Source organism: Podarcis muralis, chromosome W, assembly GCF_964188315.1.
Source record: "Podarcis muralis chromosome W, rPodMur119.hap1.1, whole genome shotgun sequence".
NCBI lineage: Eukaryota > Metazoa > Chordata > Lepidosauria > Squamata > Lacertidae > Podarcis > Podarcis muralis.
In genome coordinates this window covers 3,167,792-3,185,254 of record NC_135674.1, presented here as the reverse complement: position 1 = coordinate 3,185,254, position 17,463 = coordinate 3,167,792, and positions in this window count along the sequence as shown.

Here is a 17,463-nt window from a genome sequence, read left to right as displayed (position 1 = left end):
GATCCTGTAGCCTACATCAGGAGGAAGACTGGGGCAGAGGGGCCTAGAGTGGGAGTCAGAGCTGCTCTTAGGGCTGCATGTCTGAAGCATGGGCAGAAATCTTTGGGTGTGAGGTTGCATGGGGCTGTCTCTTTGTGTTTTGCTGGTGCCAAGCCGCCAGCCAGCCAGAGGCAGGCAACCAACTGGCTTCAGGGGCAAGCTCCTTTGCAAAGCCAGTCTGACTTCACCAAATGCAATGGCAGAGTGACCATTCGGCCCGTGTTCTGCTTCGCTGTGAAATGGCGTGTGTTCCTCAACCCAGAGAACCTCTTTTTCAACGTCAAGCTGGTCTAAGGAAGAAAAGCATAAGAGTTAGTCTTGAATCCCCCCACACATGTGCTGGGAGATGCCTGCACACCGCACATGTAAAGCACATCTCCTCCCACCCACACCCAAAAAGTCCTGGGAACAATGGTTTGTTAAGGGTGCTGGGAATCGTAGCACTGTGAAAGGAAAAGTAAGGTTCTTAGGATGCTTTGGAGGGGGTGGAATGTTGAATACACAGCGGCCACATGGATGGACGGACACACAAACACACACACACACACACACACACACACACACACCAGCATAGCTTCAAGTTTTAGCACAAAAAGTCTTCAGCCAGATGTCATGCAACCCTTGGGCAGGGGCAACTTATCATTTTATTGATTTTCCATAACAGCAATTAAAAAGGCGGACAATCTTGCAAAGGAGTGTTGCCATTTAAACTGCTGGTGTGACGTAGGAACCTGAACAAAGAGAAGGAACCCAGAGTCTGCTTCCGATTGCCCTTGTTCTCCACCTCCCTCTATGCTAATCAGCCGCAAACAAGAGTTCAGATTTGAAAGCCTTGTTATCACCTCATTCCCTTCAATTAGCCAGCTGCTCTGGCAGATGACATCAGTTCCTTCCCGCTCCCAATATTCCTGCTCCTAACCTGGTTAGCCATAGCCCAGAAGCTGAATCTCAGGGGAACGTCTTTGGGCTGGGAAGGGCTCATCTTCTCTGGGCCTCTTCTCCCCCTCAGGAAGGGGTGCTTGGCTCCTGGCCTGTGAAATGCGCTCAAATTGTAAAGATGCCTTCTTTCCAGGGAGCCAAGGGAGAAGGGGGGGAATTTGAAATACCTCCAAACCTTCCCACATCAGAGATGCAGGAGTTGCGTCACCTCCAACTTCCTCAGGGATGAAGCAGCTACGAAAAATGAAACATCTCACCTGGGCACGGTTTCTGAGAGAGCAACAGCAGAAGACCCAGACTCTGGCAAGATGAGCATTTGCCCAGTGGATTCTGGCCGGTCCATGAGGGCAGACAGGGGATGGCTGGGGTGGCCGCCAGCCCCTTCCCACTCCATCTCAGATACAGAACGCATTGGCTCTGCCATTCCTTGGCTCTGGCGCCACCTACTGTTGGCCTCCTTGCCTTCCACCCTCCCAGTCCCAATGAGCAGCATCCACCCCTGGTCCAGAGGCGCAGAGCAGTAGTTAGGTGATCTTGCGCCCCGGCAGAACCGTCCAGATTGCGCCCCCCAGCCACGGACAAGTTAGCTCTTCTTTCTGCCTCTCCTCCACCCCCCCAACCCATTCAATTCACCCTGGAAGTACAAGTATCGAAAAGTAAAATGTTAGAGGTTTCCCCTCCCCCACCCCCATAGCAATATAATTGGATTCAGCTAGCTGGTCAGTCTACTTTCGGTTTCACTCCTGGCTCCTTGTTAAATTAATACTGCATCAGAAACCTCCAAAGCAGATATCCAAAGTTCTTTGGCATTAATGAGATGTCTCTTCTAGTCCAGGGGAGTCTTTTGATCTTCTTCCAGGAAAGCAAGAGTCGAAAGCCTTGATTTTCCTTTTTTTCTTTTTGCAGTCATTTCCACAGAGTTAGTCATTATTAGAGTTATTAAAACCTTATTTTATTAACAAATGCAATTTTTTTAGTCTCCCTTGCTTTCCTGCTGACCTTCAGCTTAAACACAAACTGCTCTGGAGTGAGAAAAACCCATCACACTCAAAAAGCCCAGCTGGAGGGACCTGGAAGTGTGCGGGGAAGAGCAATTTTGTAGTGGGTTTGTTGCACAGGAGCACCAAGTTCACTAACTGGCTGATTCAGATTGAATCCCATTCAAAAAGAGTGCAATGGTGTGTGTTTCAGCCAGCCATCCGGCTGCTGCAACTATTCCCTGGGTGCCACCACACTGTCCTGTCTGTGTGTTTGGAAGGGAATGGGAGCTATGCTCCCCCCGGAGACACGCCACTCCTTCTTCCTTAGCTGTGCTGCTCAACAGTTGAGGCAACCTTCACAGTTCTGGGATGCCGAGGAAGCGAACCAATAGTCACGTTCATCTGTACTGGCTCTGTATGACCTATTCTGACAGATGCTGCCTTTCATATTCACGCCCAAGAGCCTTTCTGCTCCAGAGATCTGGGGCTGAACCCGGGATCTGCACGCCAAGGCTGGAGTAAGAAAGAGCCCCAGTTGACACGCCGGGCATCCCTGGTTCCCCCTCGGCAGTGGCAGCAGTAGCGGCAGTCTCAACAGCCCGGAGCCAGCCTGGTAGTGCACTTGGCTCTGGCTGGCTTCAGGAGCTGCTCATTGCCCTGGCACCCGCCATTTTGCCTCGCCGGAAGTCCCCATATGATGTGTCTTGGGCCGTTGAACCAATCACACAACATTCCTTCCCTACTAATAAATCTACAAATCTACAATCTGTTGGGGATAGATTTGTAAATCCGGGGACTGTCCCCGGGAGATGGGGACATCTGGTAATCATTCCGTCATAGGGCTTCTCCTGCCTTTGCCAGTATGTCAGTCTTCTCAGCCTCCTTAAAGAGGGCGTTCAGAAGCACTTGTACGTCTGGCCATATGGGATTGTGAGTGGAGAAGGTGGCGCAGTCTGGATGAGTCCCTCTGTCTTGCTCTTTGGTCACTCACTGTTACCGAGCACCATTTTGGGCCGATCAGGATCTATGGGGAAGGGGATCCACCCAGAAGTTGTGGAGGGAATGGGAAGAGAAGCTTGGTCAAGAGACTGGCTCATGTCAGAAGGAGGCCTGACTGCATCCTTGGCGAAGCCCAGGGCAGGGCAGGAAGGCAGCATTGCCCAGCGGGAAGGCATTCGGAGGCAAATCATCAGCAAGGAGCAGAAAATCCCCTCCCCTTCCCTCAAGAAGACTGAAGAATCTCTAGTCGGCCTTCAGGTGAGTTCAGCATCCCAGGTCTCTGGGGTGTTCCTGTCCATTACAAAGCTGACTCGAGGCTCCGTCAACTGAGCCCCTACACTCCTTGCGTACATGAAAGGGGCACAGAAAGGATGGGAGGCAGCCTTTTCCTGGAGCCGTCTTACCTGCAGCAGTTCAGTCGCTGGCTGCTGACCCTTTTCCTCCATCACCTGGATGATCCTCTCAAGAGAGGAGAGTTTCCTGCAGAGTCTGGCCAGCTGCTCATCCCTTCTCCCTGCAATCTCCTTCTCCACCTCTTCCACATGATTCAGCAGACGCTTTTCTTCTTCTTCTTCTTCCAGGAACTGGCGCAGTTGTCTCAACTTCTCCACAGTCTTCAGCCTCTCCGGTTGTGAGGAGGTCGGAGGAGGAAGATGGTCAGCCTTCAAAATATCAACAAGAGAATTAGGATTTGAATTGAACTGCTTCCGCCCTCTCAGCTCACAAGTCCTCAGGCTTCTCCTTGACTGCTTTTCACATAATAAACAACAATGGGAAATAAACTCCATTTAGCTGCATTCAAAGGTGAACTTACCTAATTCGCAATTCTTGGAAAAATATGGAGACAAAAACAGCAATCTTTTGAAATTCACACCTCTGACTTTTTCAGGGTTGACCCAGCCAGGTATTGTTCACAAAAAATGTATTTATGAGGGTGTCAGGGGCTCAGGAGCAGAGGCACAGGGGAGAGAGGAAATGGAGAGCGAGGGGGAGGAATCTGAGGGCAGCGGAGGGCAGAATGACAGTGACCCGAGAGATTCCATGAGCCTCTCCAGTGAATCAGAAGATTCCCAGAAGGGGGCGCCGATGGCCAGGGCAAGGGGGGTCCCAGGGGGGACACACCAGAAGCAGGGGGCCAGCGGAGACTCCCAGAGCAGCAGCTGGAAATCAGGGCCAGCTTCCCCACCAGAGCGTAGTGGGGGGGGGGAAGAGTCCCATAGGTCAGAGTCAGCGTCTCCTCCGGCAAGCAGGGAGGAGGAGTCAGGCCCAGCTAGCGTCCCCGAAGAGGGGAGCAGCGACAGGAGCAGTATAACGGTCAGAAGGAAGGTGGCAGGCTGGGCGCGCGCGCCAAGTTCAAATGTACAGGCGCGCGGGACAGCAGGAAGCCCGGATTGGGAACCAGGTCCTAAAGCCCGCCGGAGGGAGGGGGAAGACTCAGGGGACTCAGCGTCAGAAGAGTCTAGAAAGGGGAAAACCCCGGCGGACAGGCGGACCCAGAGGAGGAAAGAACAAAGGAGGAGGTGGAGCAAGGCTAGGGTCTTAAACTGGTGTCTGGGGGGAGGAGACTCAGACGGAGCTTCGGCGGTCTAGGGTTTAAGACGTAGAGCTGCGCGCCGTGGCTGTAAATGAGAAACTGAACTTCAATAAAGACTATTTAATATAACAATGGACTGGCGTTGGTCCTCTGTGAGCTGGGACCTGAGGCAGCTCTGACAGAGGGTAAAGTACGTATCAACATATTTATACGAGAAGGTAGCCACCCTAGCATTTGATTCATTTTCAGAATAATAAATAAACAGCAAACCGATATGGAGAAAGGAGAAATGGGGAGAAGTTGAAATGGGCAGTTTTCCCCATCCCTCCTCAATCCGGACTTGCTTCTTGAAGTGCTTGTTCCCTCACTAGTAACAATAGTAACACTTCCAAGGAGGTCTTTCTGAAGGAGATTTATTGCTCAGATAAAGCCTGGCGTCCAGCCCGCTTCGGCTGCGCAGCTACCGGCCAGGTCTCCGGACTTCACAGGCCACATTCCAAAGGCTCTGAGCAACACACAGAGATAAGCAGCGGCCAGAGAAAGCTGCAAACTCAAATGCTTTCCTTCAGTGTGCTTAAATAAAGTCCACTCAGGATATTAGCAGCTAGAAGCAGTTTTTATTTACAGCAGACTATCCATTGTCGAACAGCATCGTGAAAACACGTCCACTCTCCTCAAAAGCGAAAGTAGAGAGAGAACAAAGGCTGGAGACTCTCGGAAATGACAAATCTCCCCCCTCCCAACAGTAGGCAGAGTTTACACTCTGAGCTGTTTAACCCTGTAAGCTCAGGTTCTCTTCACAGTCTTTGCTTTCTTTGTCTAGGTCTGCTTGATAGGCCAGAATTTCCCCTCTCTCTTTCCTCCGAATCTCCAGGCGGCGACAGATCTCTCCCTGACAAGAAAAGGGAAAACTCAGCTTTGATTGAGACACAAAGAGAGGAGATGAATATTATACTGGCTTCTTGGGTCCAGTGGTCTTGCTATAATAGCAAAGTAATTGGCTGGAGGGGGGGGGGGAGGACAGAACACATACATAAATACCGTAAATAGTTATCATCACAAAAGAATATCCAGTTAAATCCATGAACAGCCAGGTAAACCCATCAACAGGTTTCCTGCCAGACAGGAGTCTGTTGTAGGCCGCCCCTTCTGTGATGTATGTATGATGTATGGAGGGGTGGTCTTGGGTTCCAGGTGGGCAATTTCAAATGTCTATATAAGGACTTGGTTTGAGGTCTCCTCCTCCCTCCTGTGTGGGGGGGGGGGTGAGCACCCTGTTGCAACAGTTAATAAAGATCTGGCTTACTAGCTGCTTTGCTTCTCAATATTCTCTGGTTGGCCTGTGTTATTTTCTCCTACGGATAGAGAAGCTACCAAAGGACTCTATATGGGCTCTGAGGTACCCCAGAAGGGAAAATGAGCCCCCAGTCCCCACCCCCTTGCAGCTGACCCCTTGCTGCTCTCTGCTTGGCAGGGTATTGAGGAGGCATCCTGCTAGCCAAAGGAGACATGTGCAATTCACATTTGTAGTGTTCTAAATATGTACAAAGCAACCTTCCTGGGGGATGTGGATGAGGTTAACCCTTTCTCTCCCTGCCATGGTCCCAACCCAAATCTTTGAAGCTGCTGTATTTCAAGGGAAGATCCCTTGGCCCCCCTGGCAGAGAGAAAGACTTTGACTCCCTCCTCCCAGCCATCCCAGAAGCCCTCAGGCTTCCCCTTGGCTGCTTCTAAGGTAATAAACAACCACCAATGAATACCATGCCTACTTTGGATCTGAGAATTAAGAAGATCACCTGCCAAGAAGAATACACAGCTATTTCTCCCCCTCAAGGTACCTTGTATTCCTCGACAGCCTCTTCCAGAGGAATCACCTCGTGGTGTTGGTGCTTCTTGGATCTGCCCCAAACCACACAGATGGGGGCTTCATCCTCCTTGCAAAAGAGTTTCAGGGGCTCCTGGTGCTTCTCACAGACTCCTCCTTTCCCTCTGGAAGACTGAGAGTCTTGGCTACTTCGACAAAGGTAGCCAATTGCCGATTGCGGACGAGGCTCCTTCTCTGGACTCCAACTCGGCCTTGAGGACAGGAAGCCAGCCTCCTTTTTGCCCCGCTCCACTGGATCAGGCCGGACCGGCAGAAGTTGTGCCCACACTCTGGGATGGTCCCTGTGTTGTAAGAGAGTCAGGGTCAGAGAGGGGAATGAAGGAGAAGGACCCTACCAATATCAAATAGATCATATTCTGCCTTCACACCCTACAAGAAGGTCAACGGTGCCTTGGGGAATGGATCCTTTTTGCTGTATCTTTCTCATTGACTTTAAGAATGGATCTGAATGTAGTTTTCAACTGAAATGTATTTTTCCTCAAAATGCTGTACTTTTCTAAATGTATCCAAATGGGTTTTTGTATTTCCCCCCAATCTCATCGCCTAGAGAATGTTCCTTAAATGTAACAATCACTTGTTCCAAATGTATTTGATACAAATGTATTCGAGTGTATACCTTTATGGGAAAACGTAGCTAGGAAAATGTGGAGATATATATATATTGCTTATAGTGCCTTTCAACGGTCAACGTTCCACCCTCTATCCTTTCACGAGCTGCCAAAAACACTCTCCACACCACACTGCCATCTACTGGGTCTACAAATAATACCATGAATACACACAAATACAAGCTCTAAAATAAATTAGTTTTATTTTCCCATAAGTATGCAAACATAAGACTATCACACCCGAATTGATAGCTATGCAGAACAGGATTCCCCCCCCCTCCCTCCATCGGATAGCTGCCTGCGCGGCTGTCTTTGAGGGGGGTGGAGGGAGGAACGGGTGGGATCGACATCAGATAGCTGCCTGCCTGCCTGCCTGCCTGCCTGCGTGCCTGAACATGCCGTGCCCCCGGGGGGCGCTGCGACCGGCGCCCATTGGGAAGGAACAAGACAGGAAAAGGAAGGAAATGGGAGAGGTATTTGTAAGGCCCCACTTTTCACATGGTGTCCTGTTGTGTGTTCGGAAAGTACTCTTTATTGTTTGATTTGGGTTAATGTCAGAATAAAAGCGAGTTCCTTCAAAATAACACATTCCTTTTTATCTTACCAATTTCTCATATTGTAAGAAGTGGAAGAAGAAACCATAGAGAGCATTCATATTTTCCTTCTGATCAATGAAGTCAAACGTTACAATTATCCACTTTAGAATGAGCACCTATAGGGAGAAGACAGATCTCAGTAAGCCAAAGCAAGGCCAAGACAACCAACCCCTTCTGGAATATGGTCAGCGTGTACAACATCTAGCTGAATCATCACCAGGATAACTAAGTCAGACTGGGGGAAATATCATTCTTCAGAACCAAGACATCATTCCCATGCTTTCCAAGTTACCTGAAAGTCACTAGAACACTTGCGAGCACAGAGCCAAGACACAGCTGAAAGAAGAGAACCCTCTGTTATTACGGAAATGGGAATCAGGGTCTTCAGTAGCCTAGTGCTTATTACTGTGCCTGCAAGACCTTGAAAGACACTGCTTAACATTCTGAACATCTTCACTCTTGATAATTTCTCACAAGCTCGAAGCAGCCCCGGTTCTTGTTAAGGGAGAAGGGAGGGCAATGCAGCTCCGTTGACATACTTTGCTGCCAAGGGGAAAGAGAAGAAGCCAAAACATGTTTTCTTTACCAAGCTTGGCACTGAGTGCGATGTTCAGCAAGTTCTGAATTTCTTCTGGTGCCAAGCCTCTCTCTTGCGCAATCTTTTCCACAGTCTCCAAAGGACTCTGCAAAGCTCCCTGCTTCCGTGAGGCACTATCTTGAATTAGGAAAAAGTCCAAGTGTGATTCAAATCCATTCGAAAAACCGTCCTCATGCATGAGGCTTGCTTTACCATCAATTGGCAAGGGAGCCCCATTGAGATGCCATGGCATTTGTGTGGGAATGTTCAGGGGTGCAGGAGAGGATATATTGTGAGATTATATCCTAATCCAACTTGTGCTAACAAGTTTCCAAAATATCAGCAGAGTTTATAAACATTCCCCCTTTAAGTACGCAACGGTAACGTGTGCACAGGTTCGCTAGAACCTCTATAATAATTACTCTGGTAATTTCCCCTTTTGTTCCCTCTTAAAATACAAGACACAACACAGTCTTTATAAAAGCATAAAAGAGTTTACTCACGTTCTGTTCACAATATGATCCCAGAAGGCAGACAGGCTTAAAAAGGTTGCATACATTCAGAATCTATCTTATAGCAAGATAGTCCTTTCCTCCTCTCTGAGCCAAGAGAGCATCTTTAGATGCTTCTTCTTCGAAAGAAAAATGGCAGAGAGAGAGAGAGATGGCTGCCTGCCCTGTGCTTTTATCATTTACCTGCACAGGTGAGGCCACACCCACCTCTGGTCACATGCGGAGGAAGTCCGTCCCCAGGAAGTTTACCTGCGTGCTGGACAGACATCCCTCCCCATGTTCTAACATGTACACTCTAGGAATGTTCTCATTGACTGCTCCTGTGTTTACATCCTGAAGGGAAGTTCTCTTTCTGCACATAAGTTCTCTTTCTGCACATAAGTTCTCTTTCTGCACATAAGTTCTCTTTCTGCACATAAGATCTCTCTCTGCACATAACTGTTGCATTATGGGGAAGCATTGCCTCCTTTCTCTTGCATTCTGGGAAGTCTCGCTTATAATCTTTCCCCTGCTTTTGCACACACTGTACAGACCTGTTCCAAACACCAAGACATTCCCTCCTTGCTCAGTTCACCTTAAGGTCATGATGACCTGTTCTTTATGCCTAGCTGACCACATCTACAGAACTTGATTATTGTATTCTTTCATGTTATGATCAATCATTAGTAATTGTTTTATGCTATATCAATCTTTAGTTATAATTTAATTAGGAGGTTTCATGCCTGTCTAGTTCCAGCTTCATTCCCAGCCTTTAATCTATCGATGATAAATGTTCACATGTAATTCCCACCTCTCACATGTAATTCCCGCCTTATGCTTATGTTAACCAATCAGCAACAAGTTTCTTTGTGTATGTATCAACCAAACAGCCACAAGCACACCTGTGGCAATGTTTGTAATATTCAATAAAGGAGAGCTCCCAGGGCTTGCCCTGCCAGACGCCTCTCATCACACCTGCTGCTCGTCTGCTGTGATTTTCATTCCTACATCTGGTGACCCCACGACGTGCCAGATCCCTTGCGCAGCCAAGCAGCCAGCCAGCCCTCATACTTCACTTCGACTGGAAAAGTCTTAGCGCGCTATTTCGTGAGTATGGGAGGGGAATTGACTAAGCTGCAAAAGATACATGCTAGGGAATTATTGCAGTTGGTTAGGCAAAGGGCGGTGGGTGTGCATATTTCTTTAAAAGAGATTGAACAATTGCTTTGTGAGATCGCATTTCAATGTCCTTCATATCCTGAAATTGGTTCTTTGGAAGTAGAGACTTGGCAAAAGATCGGAAAAACCCTTTTTGCAGAACCAAGGGCTCCGATTCATTGTCTGCTCACTTGGCAGAAATGTGCAGATGCCGTTGCAAAATTAGGACCCCAGGTCCCCCTAGGACCCCAGGTCCCCCAGGCGTCTCCTTCGGCCCCTGCTCTTCTAGCCGTTGCAGACAATCCCCCACCTTACCCTAAACTTCTGCCTCCTTTGCAGCCCTGCCAAACCCTCCCTACGTCTCAGCAGCCCACTCCTTCCCCCCCTCTTTCCTCCCTCCCTCTTCCCACCCCTCCTTCGCTTGCTCCAGCTCCTGCCTGTCCGCGCTGCACTTTCTCAGGCAAGGCAGAAAGGTCTCCTTTCCTTAGAGGAGGAATCTGAGTGGCCTGGTGAAATGCCATCAGCTTTCCCTATCTCCTGCACAACCCCATCAGCTTTCCCTATTTCCTACACAAACCCAGGCACTGCGCAACAACAGGTGTTGTACGAGACCCTTCCTTATTCTGTAATGAGAGAATTGAGAAGAGCCATTGCTGATTCCGGTTTAAAATCCTCCTATGTAATAGGAATGCTGGAGGGAATAGCAAATGGTTATACTATGCTACCTCAAGACTGGAAGGATCTGATGCGCATGTTATTGTCCCCAGCTCAGTATGTAGTTTTTGAAAGTGAATTTAAACATAACACTTCAGCCCTGTCTGATCCACAGCATACAGCCAATGAACTTTATGGTGCTGGTCCATTTGATAATATAGCTGCCCAGGCAACGCTGTCACCTGTACATTTTAGTCGCACAGCGACCTGTGTACAGCGCGCCTTTCGGAAAGTCCCTGTCTCAGGCCAGCTGCTGAGCTCCTTTGTCAATATTAAGCAACAGCATTCGGAGCCTTACCATCAATTTATAGATAGATTGAAAGAATCAGTTACTAGGCAGATTGATAACACCACGGCTCAGAATGAGTTGATGAAAAAATTGGCTTTTGAGAATGCTAACACAGATTGCAAAAAGGCTTTACAGTCCGTCATCCATCGCGTTAAATATGACCTGGCTGATATGATTAAAGCCTGTGCAGATGTTGGAAGCCAGAGTCATGCGATGTCCTTGCTTGCTGGCGCGATCCAAGCTTCCAATAGGCCTACAGGCAATTGCTTTAACTGCAAGCGCCCTGGCCATTTTGCTAAGCAATGCAGGGCCCCCGGCGGGGGGGCCAACAAGGATGGGGCTGCCAACAAGGCTAAACCTTCCAAAAAATGCCCAAAATGCGGAAAAGGCTATCATTGGGCAAATCAATGCAGGAGTCCGGGAAACTCCATTGCGGCCCCGCTCTCGGGCCAGGGCAATTAGAGAGCCTCGGGCCAGGGCAAATGGAGAGATTTCCGCTTTTAGTTTCCGCTGCTGACAAACTTTCTAAAAATACACCTTCTGAATTTGCCATTGATTTGATCAATCAAGAGACCAAAGACACTGTTTTACCTGGTGAAATTGTGCTTATGCCTTCCCAATTGGCAGGCCCACTACCTCCTAAAGTCGCAGGTTTAATTTTACCCAAATTTTCTGCGGCAAAGGAAGGAATCCAGGTTATTCCAGGAGTTCTGGATCCTGACTATGTGGGCACAATAATGGTTCAATTTTGGAGCCATATGCCCATGCAGTTAAAAAAGGGTGAGTCTTGGGCGCATTTGGTGGTGCTCCCTACTCATCCTACTGCTTCTATTATGGATAGTAATTTGCAAGAGCTCTCTTCTTTTCCCCCACAGCTGTTAGCTGTTATCCAGCAGATTGGTCATCAGAAACTTTTTCGTAAGTATAAAATCAATGGAAAAGTTCTGGAAGGCTTGATTGACATGGGCGCAGACATTTCTGTAATTTCTAGTTGTTGCTGGGACCCCACGTGGCCCCTCGAGTCTGCCTCTGCAGTCTGGGGTGTGGGTGGCCCCCAAAATTCTTCCAAAAGCGTGCAGTGGCTGCCTGTTTCTCTGCCTGATAGCTCTGAAACCATTGCATACATCCAGCCCTGTGTGCTGAAAATCCATCTCAATCTGTGGGGAAGAGATTTACTGCAACAATTACAAGCTACCATTCAATTTAATGAGTAAGCTTGCGCTTCCCCTCAACTGGAAATCTACTACTCCTGTATGGGTTGAACAATGGCCCGTTACGGGAGAAAAGCTGCTTGCTTTAAAACAATTGGTGAATGAGCAATTATTGGCAGACCATATAGAGCCTTCAGTAAGCCCCTATAATACCCCTGTCTTCGTCATTAAAAAGAAAAGTGGAAAATGGAGATTTCTCCAAGACTTGCGGAAAATAAACCAAATCCTTGAACCCATGGGGCCTTTGCAGTGTGGTCTGCCTAATCCAAATGTGATTCCACATTCTTATCAATTGGCTATAATAGATTTGCAAGATTGCTTCTTCTCCATTCCCTTACAGGAGAAGGATCGTAAATTTTTTGCTTTTACTGTTCCTGTACTAAATAATAGTCAGCCAACAGAGAGATTCCAATGGAGGGTTTTACCTCAAGGAATGCTGAATTCCGCTACCATGTGCCAATATTATGTGAATCAAGCCCTTCAGCCCTTCCGTTTGCAGTATCCACACCTCTCAATTTATCATTATATGGATGACGTGCTTTTGAGTGGGCCACACCTCCCTCCCCAATGGAAACATGATTTGATAAATTGTTTGTCACTTTATGGTTTGAAAATTGCTCCAGAAAAGGTCCAGGAGTCTTCTCCCTTTCATTATTTGGGACACAAAATGATAGCTAGTTATTCTATTCCTATTGTCCCTGAACTTCATGTTCCAAAAACGATGAAATATGTCCAGTTGCAGCAATTGCTGGGCAATATCAACTGAATAAGACCCTATTTTAAAATCCCTCTTGAAGTTTTACGGCCGCTTTTTTCAGCTTTAAAAGGCCATCACTCTCCTGGTACAAAGATCACCCTGTCCTCTTCTCAACAGCAGACTGTTGCCCAGTTAAAGGAAATCATGCGTCTCCACTGGGTTGATCGAGCAATCCTTAATGTTTTGCCCGATGTGGTCATAATGACAGACTCTGCCCAACCCTTTGCGGCCATCATTCAGTTAGGCCCATCGAAAGTTCATATAATTGAATGGCTGTATTTACATCATACGCCGAAGAACACGGTGACTCCTTTAGTCGATCTCCTTGCTCAGCTCATCAGCAAGGGACGCCGTCGCTGCAAAAGCCTTTTTGGCGTTGATTGCCGCCAAATTATTGTGCCCATGCCCTTAGAACAATGGGAAACTGCTCTCTCCGCTAGTATGGATTTGCAGTGCGCTTTAGCAGATTTTGTTGGCCAAGTGGATTGCCATATCCCAGCTGACCCTCGCCTGCAAATGAGCAAACAAATTTCCCGGTCTTTTTCTTCCATATTATCTCCTGTCCCTTTGGATGCCCTTACTGTCTTTACTGACGGTGCCCCCTCCAGGGGGGTGGTTGCCTGGCAACAAAATGAGGAATGGCACAGCCTTTACACTCTTCCACAAAAGTCTGCCCAGCGTTCTGAGTTAGCAGCTGCTGTCAAAGCTCTGCACAAACAGCCTTTTAACTTGGTAGTGGACAGTCTTTATGTTGCAAATGTCATAACTCGCCTACAAGGCAGTTATGTAAGTCCTTTATTGGATGACAACTTATTGAGCCTTTTCCTTTCCTTACAATTGCTCCTTTCTAATCGCTCCCACCCTTTGTTTGTGGTGCACATTTGTTCTCACCAACCCTTCCCAGGCTTTCTCACTGATGGCAATGCTAAAGCGGATTCCTTGCTTAGAGCTTTGCCTGTTTCTCCTATTGAAAGTCATGCTTTCCATCATCAAAATGCGAAAGCCCTTAGCCGCCAGTTCCAAATTCCGTTGGAAGCGGCACGTGCAATTATCCAGCAATGCCCTCAATGCTCTAATCAGATTGGCCATCCCAGCCCTGGTGTAAATCCCCGCAGGCTGGAAGCCAACCAATTGTGGCAAATGGATGTAACTCACTTTGCCCCCTTTTCACCTTGGAAATTCATACATGTTTGCATTGATACATTCTCGGGCTTTATTTGGGCCACCCCTCAAAGGGGTGAGCAGGTTAAGCATGTTTGCAACCATCTAGTTCGTACCATGTCAGTCATGGGCAAGCCCCATTCTTTAAAGACTGACAATGCCCCAGCGTACTGTGCAAAAACCTTTGCTCAGTTCTGTGAAACTTGGAATATCCGCCATTTATTTGGCATCCCCTACAATTCTCAAGGCCAGGCGATTGTTGAACGTGCCAATCGCACCTTAAAAACTGCTTTACTTCGACAGGAAAAGAAGGCCGGAGTCCCAGCCTCGCTCTCCGAAAAGGAAGGCTGGTTGGCCAGTGTTCTCTTTACTCTCAACCATTTGAATGTTTCCATACAGGATCATCAATCCTATACTCGCGTGCAGAAACATTTTCAACAAACAGAGATACTCTCAGCCCCACTGGTCCGCTATAAGATATTACCCTCCAACGAATGGAGTGAACCAGTAAAATTGATTACCTGGGGGAAGGGTTACGCTGCAGTTTCTACTCCACAGGGTGCTTGCTGGGTCCCCGCACGCTGCATCCGCCTATACCATGGCGTGGCGACAGACTCTTCCGGATCCAATACCGCAGTTCGACCGCAAACTACAGATCGCCCAGGATGCGACGTCCAGCCCCCCCAGGATTCGCAAGCGGGGAAATCGTAATGGACCAGTGACGTGGGGCCAAATAAAATCACTTTCTTCTCAGGCTGAACAGCTTAGGCTGGAAAAGCAGCTTGAAGCAACCCCTGAGAATTTGCTTTTGTGCGTTATTTCTTGCCTTAACATTAATTCAATGATAGTACTCATTCTCAGCATTTTGTTTCTACCTCTTTCTGCCTCCACTCCTATTACCCTCACACCAACAAATGTGTGGGAATCTTTCGCAAGGACCCTTAATGTTTCTTCCTTCTGCCTCACCCAGCAGGTATCCATAGGTGAAATCCTTGGCTCCTGCCTTATCCCTGTTTGTCATGACCCTCTTGATTTGCAAAATGATACCTGGTTTTATTCATCCCTACCCCAAAATGATTCTCTCCGCACCCTTGGTTATACCGGCTACCACAATTGGGGTAACCAAGTGCGCCGATGTCCACCTTTGGCCATTGATTTATCAACCCCGTACGTGGCTTCTTTTAATGTCACTTGTGCCCGTATGGTGAATTGCACAAAAACCAACTGTGTGACAATGGGCAAGGATAATTTTAATTGCTCTGATTATGTAAATATTTCTTATGTATATAAATACACAGAGCTGCCTGAAGGCTGGTTCTGGTCGTGTCCAGGCTATACATTTAATTACATTCCTGCAAACATTAGCCATGGCACACCTTGCTGTCTAAGCCGCTTGTCTATCATATTACCCAAAAAACATCATTTGTCCCGCTCTAGATATTGCCGCTCTGTTGAACTAACTAACGATTGTGACGATTCAATTTCTCTTCCTAGTAGGTCTGAATATATCTCTTTAGCTGTTTCTCTCCTAGGAGTTCCTGGATTGGCTGTACGCAATAGTAGGAACATTAACTCTTTAGCTTGTTCTGCAGCAAAAGCCCTGAATTTTACTTCTCAAGCGCTTCATCTTCTGAATAAAGAGCAGAGTGAACTCCAGCATGGTCTCCTGCAGAACCGCGCTTCTGTCGATTATCTATTGATGCTTCATCATTATGGCTGTGAACAAGTGGCCGACATGTGTTGTTTTAATATCACAGATAATTCTAAAGCCATTCAAAGCCAGATTTCTCATTTGCAAAATCTTACACACCACATTACACAAGATGTTGGCTTTTCTGGCCTCTGGGATTCTTTCACCCAGTGGATTACCGCTTGGTTGCCAAACTTTACTTGGCTTCGTAGTCTTTTTCAATATGCCATTGTCATTGTATGTATATTGATTTTGTTCTGTTGCTTCCTCCAATGCATTCCTGGCCTCATAAGTCTTTTCTCTCGGCTTCTCTCTCCCCCTCAGCCACCCAATAAACTACTCGCTGCCTACTTTGCTAAATGGCAACACCAACAGTAAACTTTTGGGGAGATGTGGGTAGACTTATTTTGGGCATGCGCTGGCAGACCACGTATCCCGAAATATTTTTGTCCCATCGACCCTGGCGAACTTATTTTGGGCATTCGCTGGCACACCACTAATCCCGAAGTATTTTTGCCTTTATTTACCCAGGACACCTCACAAACAAGAAAAGAAAGGGGGAGATGAAGGGAAGTTCTCTTTCTGCACATAAGTTCTCTTTCTGCACATAAGTTCTCTTTCTGCACATAAGATCTCTCTCTGCACATAACTGTTGCATTATGGGGAAGCATTGCCTCCTTTCTCTTGCATTCTGGGAAGTCTCGCTTATAATCTTTTCCCTGCTTTTGCACACACTGTACAGACCTGTTCCAAACACCAAGACATTTCCTCCTTGCTCAGTTCACCTTAAGTTCATGATGACCTGTTCTTTATGCCTAGCTGACCACATCTACAGAACTTGATTATTGTATTCTTTCATGTTATGATCAATCATTAGTAATTGTTTTATGCTATATCAATCTTTAGTTATAATTTAATTAGGAGGTTTCATGCCTGTCTAGTTCCAGCTTCATTCCCAGCCTTTAATCTATCGATGATAAATGTTCACATGTAATTCCCACCTCTCACATGTAATTCCCGCCTTATGCTTATGTTAACCAATCAGCAACAAGTTTCTTTGTGTTTGTATCAACCAATCAGCCACAAGCACACCTGTGGCAATGTTTGTAATATTCAATAAAGGAGAGCTCCCAGGGCTTGCCCTGCCAGACGCCTCTCATCACACCTGCTGCTCGTCTGCTGTGATTTTCATTCCTACAACATCCCACAATTTGGAAAACTCTGGAATTCTGAACTTGCCTTTTGCTTTCTTGCTCCTTCGTTCAGTTGGTAGGTAGGTGTAGGTAGGGGCAAGTCGAAAGCTTCCTTGAAATTCCCCAGCCCCAGCCAGCATTGACAATGGGCAGGATGATGAGAATTGTAGTTCAGTAACGTCTGGAGGGCCAGAGGTTACCCTCACCTGTTTCATCGGTTAGTGTGCTAAGATCTGGGCACAAGCCCAATTCAGCTGACGGTACTTAACAAGGGCTTGCTTTACACAAAACATGAGAGCTAATACACTATTCTGCTCCAATATACAAAACAGCCCCTTCTCTAGAGAAAGCTCAAGAAAATACAGTTATTAGAAGATGGCCGCTGAGAGAGAAAAGGCCTGAGACTTCCGGTGAGCCGCAGCCACGAAAAAGGAGCGCGAGGCTACCCTCCGGGGGGTCTCGAACAACACGGGGGTCCAGAGGCATTACGAAGGCTCCGTGAACCTCGAAACCTCAGGAGGATTATCCTGGGGGACAGAGTACCCGGCGGTGCTGCGTGTGCTCTTCTGATTTTTTAGTTTTTAACAGGTTTTGAGCTGCAACACGAGGGGAAGCAACAAACCCCGTGCTGTGAAGCCTCAG